This window comes from Felis catus, chromosome D2 (genome assembly GCF_018350175.1).
Source record: "Felis catus isolate Fca126 chromosome D2, F.catus_Fca126_mat1.0, whole genome shotgun sequence".
NCBI lineage: Eukaryota > Metazoa > Chordata > Mammalia > Carnivora > Felidae > Felis > Felis catus.
In genome coordinates this window covers 77,181,380-77,195,254 of record NC_058378.1, presented here as the reverse complement: position 1 = coordinate 77,195,254, position 13,875 = coordinate 77,181,380, and the positions used below count along the sequence as shown (strand labels likewise).

General features: G+C 47.1%; 1 long non-coding RNA gene across 3 annotated transcripts in view; it reads left to right on the top strand.

Moving 5' to 3' along the window:
- LOC123380937 overlaps positions 1–13,875 on the top strand; it is a 266,481-nt gene that overhangs the window by 176,232 nt on the left and 76,374 nt on the right. For 2 of the 3 annotated variants that reach the window (XR_006587376.1, XR_006587374.1), the window contains one exon: positions 6,386–6,691. The exons of the other annotated variant lie outside the window; for it this stretch is intronic. This is a non-coding gene — a long non-coding RNA (uncharacterized LOC123380937). Of the gene's footprint in view, positions 1–6,385; positions 6,692–13,875 lie in introns of those variants that run through there. 3 annotated transcript variants of the gene reach the window in all.

Sequence of the window (13,875 nt, the reverse complement as noted above, 5' to 3'; positions counted from 1 at the left end):
GAGGGGAAAACCGACACGCAGGTCAAGGCCAGCGCTGAGCTTCCAAAGAGGCCTCTTAATTTTAAGAGCGTCGAGAGAGCCTGGAAGGCCGAAAGGAGCCTGGATAAGCAGAGAAAAGCGAGGGGTTCCAGGTGAGGGGCCTCAGGTGCAAATAAGGCAGGACGCACTGAATGATGAAAAATTCAAACAAAATAGCAGAGACGGAATATGTAAAAGGAGTTTTGAACTTCGTGTGTCAAACGACGGGGCTTTTAGTATTTCATGGAAGAGTCTGGGCTGGCGGCTCAGGCAGGGCTTTATCTTTACCTCCCCAACTGTGGTGAGTTCCATTGTCCCCAGCCCTTATCTCCGGTAACATAGGCCAGGCAAACTCTTGAAGTTAAATGGAAAATGCTCTTTTTTATCCTGCAGCAACCAGCCTGCCAGATAGCATCTAGATAAGGCACCCAGGCCCTTTCGCAGTGCTTCATACACAGCAAATGGTTTTTGGCAATAAAAACCGACCGTCAGTGTAAAAAGAGCTTAGAAAAAAAAAAAAATCTTTTGAATTGTTATTTTTCCCTGAGGCTTTAAAGGAAGAAAGAAAGTTTACTTAAAGGGGAACACTTTTCCATAGACTCTAGTAGCTAGTAATTTGGGCCTGTAAAACAGTATTCCAATGACAACCTGCCCCAAACGTCTTGAAAATCACTTTTGACCCAGGGAACAGGCTGCAGGAAGCCACTGTTGATATATTTAAATGAATCCAGCTGGATTACTCTGATGTATTGATCCAAGGGATGTGGTGGGGAGTCTGGGGGACAATGCTTGAAGTCGATCCAGTGCATTTTGAATAAAAGTTTATTTTATTGCCACTTTTATTAAAAGCCCTAAGACTTTTAAGACTGGGGCAGTGGGGAACACACGGCTGTCTGGGGCGGCCGGCTCCCGCCCCTCCAGGTGCCTCCAAGGGGGTCTTGGGCACAGGTCCTCTCCGGCACAGATACTCCTGTGCTCCTTCCCTTTCAAGGACCTGGACTGGGAGAAAAAAAGAAAACAAAAAAGAAAAACCGGGCATGCTCAAGCCTGTAATGATTTCCATGAACATCCCTTAAAAGCTTCTGGATTCTGGAACTTCCAGCAAAATCCCGGAGCCCCCTCCTCTCTACTTGCCTTCAGAATGCTGAGCGGGACCTCGTCTCCTCCACGGCTGGTCTTACAATCTGCTGACCACCATCACTCATTTCTCTGGTCTCCCAGGCTTCCGGGGCTCACCCCCACCCCCCCCCACCCCCCCAGGCTGCTCCCAGTGTCCTGGGAAGGAACCTGTGACAGGCCTGTGCTTGCCGCCCAGGCCTCCTTCAGGAGACCGCGACCCTTGCCCGGACCAGGCAGCCATGCTGAGCCTTTTTCTTTATCAGCTTGGGGCAGGGGCAGTGTGCCACACGGGCCTCCTGATGGCCAGGGGTTTTCTTCTCCGTGGACAGTGTCAGCCATGGGCAGTGGTGGGGAGCACGAGGGCAAAGCCTTGTCTTTCTCAATATGCCAGAAAAACCCACAACCCCGCCCCCAAAGCAAACAACCCAACCCACTTTGGACAGACCACCGAGATGTGATGAATTTGAGGGCTCTGCCGCTTGTGAGCCAAAACCACGTTGAGAAAAAACAGAGCTATGAGGGAGGCAAATAACTGACAAAGACAAAATGGTCTTTTGTGAAGCCTGGAGGAAGCCAAGCGGGAAACTGTTGCCGATGAGTTGCCCAGAGCAGGAGCACTGCCGGGACCTATCTGTCCAAGTCCTACATTCTAGAGTAGTCCTTAGTCAAGGAATGTGGCCCTGATGCCTCTGGGGTCTGGAAGAGCTTTTCAGGCATGGCCCATCAGAGATTCTGGGAAGCGAATGATTTCATGTTTTCTGATGTCTGGGCTCCAGTTAGAAGGACTGTCACCCAGCGGATGGATGGTCCCAGGGAAAATGGAGGAAGCTGCCCTTAAAAATGCCTATTGTGGGGACACGTGGGTGGCTCAGTCAGTTAAGTGTCCAACTCCTGACTTTGGCTCAGGTCATGATCTCACAGCTGGTGAGTTCGAGCTTCTCTGAAACATCAGTGTGGAGCCTGCTTGGGATTCTCTCTCTCTCTGCCCCCCTCTCCTGCTCTTTCTCTCTCTCTCAAAATAAATAAACTTAAAAACAACGCCTGTTGCCATCCCCAAAGGCCACCATCAAAACCCAGTGGAGTATAAAATGTCCCTTTCAAGCCTGGACACGGTCATGCGGGTAACCAGAGTGTGGCCCAGGTCAAACTCAGTTGCATCCAAGGAGACCTGTTGTTATTGACGTAGCCTTGTCTTACCAGAGAGATGTAGTTACTAAAAATAAGATCCACCCTTTTTTCTTAGCCCTTTCGTTATTGAATTTGGTGGATAGAGAGGAATTTTGAGTAGTGATGTTGTCCATGGTTCTTTAGTCTAAACAGAAATCATTACTTTTTGGACAAACATTTACTGAATCGTACCATGTGCCGGGAAGTGTGCTCGATGTGGCACCTGTGGCTCTTTTCTTAGGGCTGTATTGTCTGTGGAAGAAGGACAGATACGTAAATAAGTCCAGTGCCACGTGGTAAATGCTTCCCAGATCTGTGTCCCATCCAGGCAGGTACCTGTCTCTTTCCCGTTTTCAAATTCTTTAGCCAACGAGATTGCTACCGTCTTCCTGGGGGATGCACGCAACTGTGGTAGCAGGCCCGGTGGGCTTCCTGTATGTTAGAATCATTTCTAGGTCTCCCGTCCGTGGCTGATGGATTTCTGGACTGATGCCGGCTCCTCACCTGGGCAGCCTATATTCCGGCTCTGTCGACATTTAACATGTCACAGTGGACCAGACAGAAAGATGTGGATGGACTTTATGAACCCACCCACCTCACAGCTTACCTGGGGCGGGGGTGGTGAGGCAAAGCTCCCTTGGTCAGCCACCGAAGAATGCCTGTGATGAAACTATTAAAGAAGTGTTGACTCCCGCTAATCTGCGGAAGAAACTTCGTTGCTGAAGGGAGAAACCAATTCACAGGTTGCACCGATCTGCGTGGAATCTCGCGGTCAGATTAACCGCAGTTCGTGTTTCTTCTCTCTGTGCCATTTGGAAAGCAGCCCAGCGTGAAACCCCACTGGGATGCACCAACCAACGTCTCCACCCCTGGGCTGCAACAAGAAGGGCATTTTCCAGACACAGCCCCCTCGAGGTGATGGATCTAAGGCAAAACTGTGCTGCCACAAAGCACGGCCCATCCTGATTCCTGGCCACCTCTCCATGGGCACTCGACATTTCCATAGTTGCGATGAATTGAACCGGGAACTTACTGAAGGTGTTTTATGGCATTGCAGTATGGAGAGAGGGAATCATCTCTATCATTCTATAGAAAACCTTCCAAAATTAGAGGCCAAAGCATGTCCCAGGAATACTGGGTCTTAGCTCCCAAAGGAAGTATCTGTAGTCACCCCTTAGTTAATCGCGAAAGATTCTGGCTGGTTCGGGTCACTCGCGAGGGCGTCAAAGCTGTGATCTCCACCGTACCTCCTGATCTCACGTGAGGAGCATCTCTTGATTGCCACAAGTGTGTTTTCTGCTGGCCACAAGTTTGTCAGGGATTTATTTGATTGTTTCCCTAACAACGACAACAAAAAACCCCTAAACGCTGTTTCTGAAGCTATGGTGAGATTTGTGAGGTTTCCCTGTGGCAATTTGAGAAGTCGGCTTTAACTGACACCAGCAAAATGTTTGGCACTGGGGATTTGCAGCTCCTGCTAGGAGCAGATGAAAAGCTTCGCTCTGCTGTGAGCGTTTCATATTTGGTGAATGGTCCAATTCATACATAAAGTCAGAAGCTGAATTCCAAGGGGGATGTTTCCGTCTTAGGTTCTAATTGATTCTCTTCTTCCCCCTGCCTAGAGATGATTGGGTGTGAAACTTTTTATTTATATAAAGGGGCAAAAACATGGTGAGTCTTTCCAATGCTGTTGCTCTGAGGGGAAGTTAAAAGTACGCTGCACGCATTTAAATGCTACAGCACTTTATGAGGTAGAACATTTGTGAGCATTAATTATTACCAAGGCTGATAGACATCCTTGGGTCAACCATAAAGCAAGTTCAGAGGCCACTCTATTCACCAGGGAAACAAATCTTCAGTAAAGCCAAGTGTTTGGGCACAATGATTTGGAGAATGTATGGGGCACCGCGCTGTCCAGAGTCAACTAGAGAAATTCTACTTTGGTATGTATTAAATACTGGAGTTCCATTTAAGACTTCACTTTATTTTTTTAAATGTTATTTATTTATTTTGAGAGAGGGAGAGAGAATGAAAGGGGAGAGGCAGAGAGAGGGAGAGAGAACTCAAGCAGGCATGCCATCAGCGTAGAGCTCAACACGGGGCTCGATCCCACGAACCATGAGATCATGACCTGAGCCGAGAGCAAGAGTCGGACGCTTAACTGGCCGAGTCACCCAGGCACCCCTAAGACCTAACTTTAAAAGGGGCTCTACTTAAAAATGTTTAGTAGAACAGTTGTCTATAGAGTATTGCTTCTGTCCTCCCCCAGTATTTGTATCACCTTGTTTCTCTTCTCAAGGACATATGCTCATTTTGAAAATATGCAATTAAATATGCTCCCGCCCATTGTCACTTTCTGTAATACCCAGTCCTTTTAGCCAGTTCTTGTGGCTGGGGAAGCGTTGCTGAGATCAGACTGGAGGAGGCTGAAGCCCACGGACCCTGGTCATTGGATCAGCAGGAAAATAGGCTCTATGTACGGACTGTACTTTGCTAACAAGACGTGCCAAGCCTCGAGCAAAGAAAGAGGAAGCATTTACCCTCAAAAGGAGATCACCACCACCTGACGGCTTTATTTACTGCTAAATTAGCAGGACGTGACCGTATGGAACCATATATACCAAAGGGCTTTGACCTCCTCCAAATTGTAACCTTTGGCAAGGCCTCATTTATTCCAAAGATACTGCCAGTTCTTTCTATGAGGTGCCTTCAGGATCCGTGCCACTAACATTATCCTCATGAGGGAGTACGGCACAGCTCTCCGGTGATGCGTTGGAGTGGAAGGGAGCCACCAGAAATAACAGAGTCAAACCGGGTGGATGAGGGGGTCATTAGCCTGGGTAATGACATTTTAGGTAAAAATATATAAACACCAATTTCCCCCTGGGGTTCATTAACTGCTTCTGAAGAACTTATATATAAAAAAAAATAGTTCTTTCTCTCAATCACTGCTTATTGAACCTCTTCCCCAGGCGAGTCATTCCTCTTCAGTTACTACCTCTTACTGTTCTCCAATGAACAACACTTTGCCTCTTAGCTAATGTTACCCACTGCTTCAGAGCAACGTTTCCATGCCGGCCCCTCAAATGAAAACCCACCGATCGCCTGAGGGGGTCTCAAACCTTTCTTCAAGCTGCCATATTTCAAATTCAGGCTCCAGAAATTCTGCCCGCGTTCCACGTATATGGGAGGTTGGCCACAGTCTGCAGTTACTCTGGGCTATTTTTAGAGCACAAGCTACGCCAGCACATTATTTACATTGGTCAAATTAGATGGCCACCTGCCAGTGGCCCCCTTCCCTCCTGAAATGCTGAAAACACCTTCATTCTCTTGCTTCTGGGAAGCCCTAGGCTTCTCAGGACACACGTGCTGTATATTGCAAAAGAACACGAAGTATCTCAAGCATCCGCTTACATAATCTATTCCTTTTTCTCAGAAAGAGCCATAGATACAAGCCATAGGTACCTACGCCCCCATGATAGTAATCATGTTGCCAGACTCCTGGGGCATCGAGAGTAGGTTCTGCTAACCAAAACACAGAACAAATTCTAGGAGACCAACAAGGATGTCGGATACAACACCATTCCCTTTGTTTCCGTCGGAAACGCGATAGTTTGCCTTCATTTTCTTGCTTGTAAAATTTGCTGGCGAGACACGGGCCTGCTTGAAACGCGGGGAGGGAGACAGCATTTCCAAACCCGTGGGCTGAAATGAGATGAAAATTGCGAAGGCACGATGCACACAGAGCGGCGGAATGGCTCCGTAACGTTTTCTAGCTGACCAAGTGTTTTAAATATCAAACTGGGAATGTTACCCAAAGTTTCAACACATTTCAACATATTATACACTACATGCCACGATTAGTCAGTTCGGAACAGCTTGAAAAATTGCACAAAGTTCAGTGGATGACCCAGTCACGTGAAGGGTAATAATATAGCCTAAAAAAAAAATTCCTCCGTGCCTCCCTCTTTTATGTGAGAACCTTATTGCACTTTATAAATTTGACTTTGTTAATCTTACAGTTTCATTGGCTGGTTGACACTTTTGCTAGTGTTTCAGATCTCTCCCTCTCTTTTCTTAGGTAAGAGTGCAATACCAAGGCCCCTGCGTTTCAGAAAATGGATGTAGTCCTTGACTTTTGCCCATTCTAATATGATCATTAAGTAACCCCGGAGGAAAATGGAACACTTTGAACAAGCGATGTGAAGCAGATGTAGCTTCAGAAGAAACATTTAAAAACGTGCATTGGATATGACGTCTTTTCACATTTCAGAAATCGCCAGCACAGTGGATTGTTTAAAATATATGAAGTGAGATTTAGCAGCTGGGGAACACTTGTTTATCTACATCATAGTGTTAAATCCCAATAAATGTTTTGAACAACGAACTGATATGTAACATTACCAAATAACTCTTTTTAAGTGAATGTTGTTAGATCTCACGGCCCAGCTGAGTTTTGTAGTATCGAAGGATCGTGGGCCACATGGTAATCCAGGGTAACACACAATAGCACAATTGCGATAGCAGTATTTCAAAAGTTGTTAACTTTATTTTATACATGGCGGTGAGATACGTCCTGAGCAGGGCCAGTCGTAGAGCTTTGGGTTATGGATTAGAACTACTTCCCCGGGTCAGATACGTCAACTGAGGGGAAAGAATCAGAAGGCCTGGTTGGTGTTTTGCGACCCAAACTACCTGTTGTCTGTTTACTATTCTGTTGTGTTAGCTTGTTATAGCTCAGGTCGAGCATGGCGTCTCGGAGCTTTGTTCTCCCAGAGACCGTAAAAGGGTCAGCTACTGCTAACCTGACTCACTTCAATTTCTCCGGGGGGCCCTCGTGTGGTGGCAAAAGTTGATCTTTCCAGTCTTATTTTCCAGGGCTCTTACGTGAATATTATGAAAGTCTCCTCCTCCTCTCGGGCCTATTGCATGACGTGGGCACCGAACCCTAAAAATTGGTTAAGAAAATAAATACCACGGTAACCAGTGTTGACAGCAGGTATGAAGCTCGGTCACAAAATCTGGCGGGAGAGATACAGCTTCGTTACTTTTCTTATCCTGGGTTCATCTTTTTACCCTGGGTTTTGTCTAAGGACGTGACGGGAGGCTGATATAGTGTCAAAGGGGTACGGGTGGGCGCGCCCGGTTACGGCCGCCATCTTTCCACGTTGGCACCTGCCGAATCCTTCCTAACTAGGGCTAGCTCTTGGCCACCAGTCAGTGGCTCTCCCTCCTTATCTTCCCATTTACAAGGCCGCCCCGTGTCCTGTGGCTCTCTTCGCTGTTTTCATACTGCATAGGAGTCATTTTGTGGCTTCAAAAGCACTTGGGAAATAGAATACTTGTGAGGCTAAGTCCCCATCCACCTAGAAATTTCATTTCTTTCCTTCTGGGGACATTACCAGCAAACAGATCATAGGTGTCCCCTGCTCCTGGATCCCACAAACTTAACTGGGCATTGATTCCTTCCCAGGACTAGATTGGGGGATGGCTCAGGGGGCAGTCGGGGTCTTTATTCTGAGGCCTTCAGATTTTTGGCTCCTTATTGGACTCTGTCGGCCTCCAGGAAACCCTTTTCTATTCTTCTGTTCTTGAGGGGCATTGTGTTGTCACTCACGCGTTCCCTTCCTTCATCTCTGCCCATACCATTACTTATCTTCCTCACGTTATCTGAGATTTTGAAGGGGAAGGCAAACTGAAGAAAAACGTTGCTAAAGATTTCAAAACATTAAGCTCTCGCACATTTACGGATCGCTGGTAAGCCAGGCACTATGTCATGTGCAAATATTTTCTTCCATTTTCACCACTTACAAAGCAGACATCGTTAGCTATAAAAATACGTGTATGTGCGTGTGCATGTTAAGCGTGTGTGTGTGTGTGTGTATTTGGAAATCTAAACTCAGAGAGGTTAAGTAACTCATCCAAAATCCAGTCAGCGGAAAAAAGTGAACCAGGTTTGGCTGATTCCAGAGCCCAGAATCTGTGCTCTAAAATAGAATCCCAGGGCGCCCGGGTAGTTCCGTCGGTTAAGTGTCCGACTTCGGCTCAGGTCATGAGCTCACGGCTTGTGGGTTCAAGCCCCACGTCGGGCTCTGCGCTGACAGATCAGAGCCTGGAGCCTGCTTCAGATTCTGTGTCTCCCTCTGTCTCTGCCCCTCCCTGGCCTCTCCTGCTTGCGCTCCGTCTCTCTGTCTCTGTCTCTCTCTCTCTCTCAAAAATAAATAAAAACATTTAAAACAAATGTAAAAGAGAGGAATCCCTAGTGATTCTGATATGACTGCTCAGGAAACAGCCTGGGCATCAGGATTTTTGGTTAAGGTTCCCAAGTGATTCTGTTCAACCGGGATTGGGAAAAATGACCGTAAACCATGTACCCCATAGATACACAAACACCGTACGGATCCATCACACCTTGTTTGATGCTATTTATCAGAGACGGATCTTTGGATTTCATTCCTTTTTGTCTCCGAAAGGTGAACGGGCATCTGAAAAGAAACTATAGCCAAAAGAAGCATATATGTCATCAGGATTTTGAGGACAGCATACATCCTCACTTTGTATCTTTCTGTGTGCCAAAAATGATTCCTAAATGCTCATGGGGTAAGATGACTCTCCAGTCATCTTGGAGGGCAATGGGAAAGAAAGCCTTTAGAGAGAGTAACTGCTAGATTTTGATTTAAGCTCTTCAAATTACGGAGCAGTGCTCCGTGATGCCGCTTGGAAAATTTGTTTGGAAAAAAAAAAAAAATCTTTCTTTGGAACATTTGCTGAGGGGCGGGGGGGGGGGTTGGAGGGCTATTTTTACCACTTCCAATGGAACTCATAAATGATCTTCTTCCAAAAGAGCTAATTTCATAGGAGGCTGGAGAAGTCAATAAAGGCCTTAAATAAGTTGAACTTCTTTATTTTTCACTTAAAGGCCATACTCAATTGTAGCCCTTGTTAAAAGTTAAGCCGGGAAACGTCTCTGAGGAGAAATTCAAGCTCTGCTTCCAGCTTGGACTGGTCATGAATGGTGATTATCTGCCTGTAATTCAAATCATATGTGCCGCCCTTGTTTTTTGCCCTCCTCGAGATTATTTTTCCCCTTTTAAATCGAGCAAAATAGTCCTTGGCTTAGGGCAGACCTGTTCGCATAAAGACATGAAACGAGATGGTGTTCCAAGACCTCAAACTACAAACCAGATTTACAGATCTCCAGTGAAGACGAGGCCCCGTGTGACCACATCCGTGACGAGCTCGATCCTATGCAGTTCAGCCTTCCCCCGGGGACTCGTGAACGAATACATTTCAAAACGTGAAATTGTCCGAAAGATACAAATACGGACAAAACAGTCAAGTGGTTCATTTGTGTGCTGGTGACAGGGACTCACTTTATACACAGATGGCCTAATTATGCTTTTGTCTCCAAACAGTTGAACAAGGAGTGAACAACCAACGTGTCTCTAGGAACGTTTCCTAACATCTTGATGCATCATGTCACTGTGGACAGTGTGCGTAGATATTTGGTTTTACTTGCATGCGAGTTTGGCATCTTTTGAGACGGAGCTTTGGGCCAGGCAAGGCAGCAAAGGCTGGTAGGGAGAGCTTGTCACTGAGAATCACCGCAGCGGGGCGGAGGCTCTGGACTGTCCCGGGGGGCTCAGTCGGTTGAACGTCCAACTTCGGCTCAGGTCAGGATCTCATGGTTCGTGAGTTCACGCCCCTTGTCGGGCTCTGTGCTGACAGCTCGGAGCCTGGAATCTGCTTCGGATTCGGTGTCTCCCTCTCTTTCTCTGCCCCTCCCCTGCTTGCATTCTGTCTCTCTCTCTCAAAAATAAATAAACATTAAAAAAAAAAAGAAAAGGAAAGCATGAGATAAATTTCCTCAGGCCCCTCCCTGGTCCACACAGGCACACAGCCATCAGCAGACCTGTCAACCGCTTGACCCTTCCACACTTTCCTTGTCATTTGTCTTAGAGCGTTTTTTTGTTTGGTTGGTTTGTTGGTTTGTTTGGGTTTGGGTTTTCAAAATGATTCTCACTGTTATATACCGGATTTCTTCAAAGGGTCCCCAGTGTTCTAAAAATTTGAAGACCCTGTTCTAAAAATATGTTTTCTCTTGTGTTGCCATAGGAAATTATTTCTCTCCCCGTCCCCCCACCCCTCGCCGCCAGCTTGCTCATGAAACAGGAACAAGAGCTTGACTCTAGCCATGTTTTGTACTCTTCGGTAACCGGATCCGTCCAAGGACCTGTACCACCCTCTCCTCGGGCCCGTCCTGTCTGTTCCGTGTGTGTGAGAGAGAGATGTTTACTTGGGTATATGTCTTTGCACACTTGCTCATTGTCCTCAGATGTCTGTATGGTCCAACCAATAGGACAAGAGTTACAGCATATCTTTCAGTTGTGACCTTATACCGCAGTTTGTGATAATGCGATGAAACCTACATCTGCCTTTCCCATACTGGCCTATAGACATGACCCACCGGAGCCATAGGAGGAACAGAGACCAACAGAATGACAATAACAAACGAAAGCATCATCAGGCACGATTCAGGAATGTTAGAGCCGCGGGTTTCTGATTTTCTAAGTTTATAGGTTAAGGAATCAGGCAAAATTAGGTTATGGCCATGGATTTTGGAAATAAGAGGGATAGAAGGAATCAGGGATAGGCAGGTAAAGGGAGACGGAGGTGTAGGCTTTATAGGGCAGCCTTAGAAGCATCCATCCCTCCATTCCAGGGATAGATCACGCACACTTTGGGTGTGTCTGCCCTCCTTACCTCTCAGAGAAAAGGGTTCCAAGATCTAGAGTCAGGCTCAGGCTAAGGCTGCTATGGAAAGAGCAGGGCTCCCAGTAACCTGTGTGTCCAGGAGGGGGTGGGAATGAGAAGTGCCCCCAGTGGCTCGTGAGCAGAAGCCCTCCCCATCTGAGTAGGTTCAGGACAGGTTTTAAACTCAAGGCTTTCCCTGTGTTAAGCATCCAGGTTCCTCCTCTCCCTTGGAATCGTGATGGAACGAGAAAGTAAGAGTCAACAACAATCAGGTGGAAGACACAAACCCCTCCAAGTGTTTCTGGGAGTTGCCATTATGGTGTTCACTGTGTTAACGATGCCAGTCCATGGTAGAGCATCAGAGGGTACTGTTTTGGTTTTTTTGAGAGAGAGAGAGAGGGTGAGAGCGCAAGCAGGGCAGGGTCAGAGAGGAGTCAGACACGGAGCCCAACGTGGGGCTCGATCCTACGACCCAGGGATCATGACCTTTGCCAAAATCAAGAGTCCAATGGCCAACCGACTGAACCACCCAGGCGCCCCCAGGTGGTACTTCTTCTTGTGCGGTTCTGAGGCTGTAGAGGCACGTGGGTTAAAACAGCTTTTACGGAAAAGTGCTGCCTTCGGAGGCATTTTACCTATTTCAGATCACTAGGGCACCCTCTAACACATCAGAAGTGTTTTGGCTTTTGTTTTTTTTCCAGTGAGTTAAGACATGCGCCTGGGTGTACCCTCAGTTCTTTAACTTACCTCTAGAGCGGTGGCTGTGTGTAATCTCTAGGATTTTCCAAAATGAATCCCAATGCCCTTTGAATAAGCAGAGACCCGGGCACTCAGCAGAACAAATTTAGCCCTTAATTCCTCGGCTGCAGAGTCAGCGATGGCCACGCACAACCTTGGGGCTGTTGGTGAGGGTTTTCGCACAATCTAATTTAGCACAACGGACACATTCCAAAGAAAAGAGCGAACATGCCTGGCTCGTGTTTGTTTTTACAAAGTGAGCCCTGATTTTGTTAAAGAATGACAACGGAGGCGTCTGCAACTGCAAGGAACATTTTTGTGCCTTGTTCCAACCCAAATTTTCCAACAGATTTTAATGCAATTCCAACCCTCCCCCCCCCCACCACCACCCCCGCCGCCAATGAGGAAAATCTGCTTTCACGATGAGAAGTCAAGTTTCAACGAAGAATAATAATCTCTCTGCAACTCAGTCACGAGTAATTGAGAAGTGGTTTTAGAAGAAGCGGTGGCAAATGTTCAGCTCGCCGCAGCGTAGGGGGCGCCAGGCCTGGGAGGGTGAGTGTGGTATGAAGGACACGTTCCCCTGAAGGGGACCCCTCCTGTCACATCTCTGCACGTGAGCGTCAGCCAGCCTTCCAGGGTGGCTCCTTGAGCAGGTATCCGGGCCCTGAGCCATGTGTGGGGAAGGAAAACTTTCGGTCCCCGGGAATAAAGGGACACAGTCGTGTGATGCGTCATTGCACCTTGGACGGGGCTTTCTGCACTCGCGCTCAGGCAGACACACGTCTTCACAATCGAAAATGGTAGCAATTGCAACCATGGAGGAAAAATGGAGAGGGTATCCTACGAGTTTCTTCATAGCTTGAAGTGAGACCAAATGATGCTTAACGTAGGAGAGATAGGGGCCCATTTTCCCTTGGGTTAAAGGGCCCTTTTGGCAGAGTTCTGAAAGTCGTTCGACTGATTACAGTTCACGCTGGCTCCCACCCTAAGTATTTACATCCTCATACTCTCTCTTTAAAAAATTTTTTAACGTTTATTCATTTTTGAGAGACAGAGAGAGACAGTGTGAGTGGCGGAGGGGCAGAGAGAGGGAGGCACAGAATCCGAAGCAGACTCTAGGCTCTGAGCTGTCAGCACAGAGCCTGATGTGGGGTTCGAACCCACAAACCGTGAGATCATGACCCAAGCCGAAGCCGGACGTTCCATCAACTGAGCCACTCAGGTGCCCCAACGTGCCTCATACTCTTTACTCCTTTTTTAAAAAAAAATTTTTAGTGTTTATTTATTTTGAGATAGAGAGGGAGCAAATGAGAATGAGCAGGGGAGGGGCAGAGAGAAAGGGAGACAGAGAATCCTAAGCAGGCTCCTGCTGTCAGTGTAGAGAGCCCGATGTGTGGCTTGAACTCACGAACCATGAGATCACAACCTGAGCTGAAATCAAGAATCAGGCGCTTAGCCAACTGAGCCACCCAGGCACCCCCTATTTACTCCTTTTAATGTTATTACCCAGTTGGAGTCTCGGGCCCCCAGTTTACCCAGCTAGTAAATTGAGTCAGGATGCAAATTCAGGCCTCCACCAAAAGCATTTTGCTGGGTCTGAGTGTGCACTAAAGAAACGAGTTCTAAGCATCCCCAGACCATTGGTGGAACTTTGACATGTCTGCTGATCTTTGAATCATTTTTTTTTCATCAGGAGGATCGTTAAGGGTAAAACCTAGAAGTCCATCTATCTGGAAGACACACACCTGGGCAAGGGAAACTTCTGAGCCTTTTCATTTCCAGTGGCTTTTTACGTGGAGCCCAGATTTCCATGGCTTCCTCTGACACAGGTCACGTGCATGCCAGTTCGGATGGGTAGAATCAGGGCAGGTTATACTAAATCAGGGTTGGGTCGGTTAACATGGCCTTTTTCAGTAGAAGCAACAGCTTGGAAAGGGTGCTCCTTTGTGCCATGTTTTCTTTTCCCCATTTCCAACATTTGGATCATTTATTAAAGAAAGGAGTCCTTCTTTTCCTTGCTTTCTGTAGGACGTTATGTTCTGCAAAAATAGAAAACAGTGCAAAAGCCAAATGTTG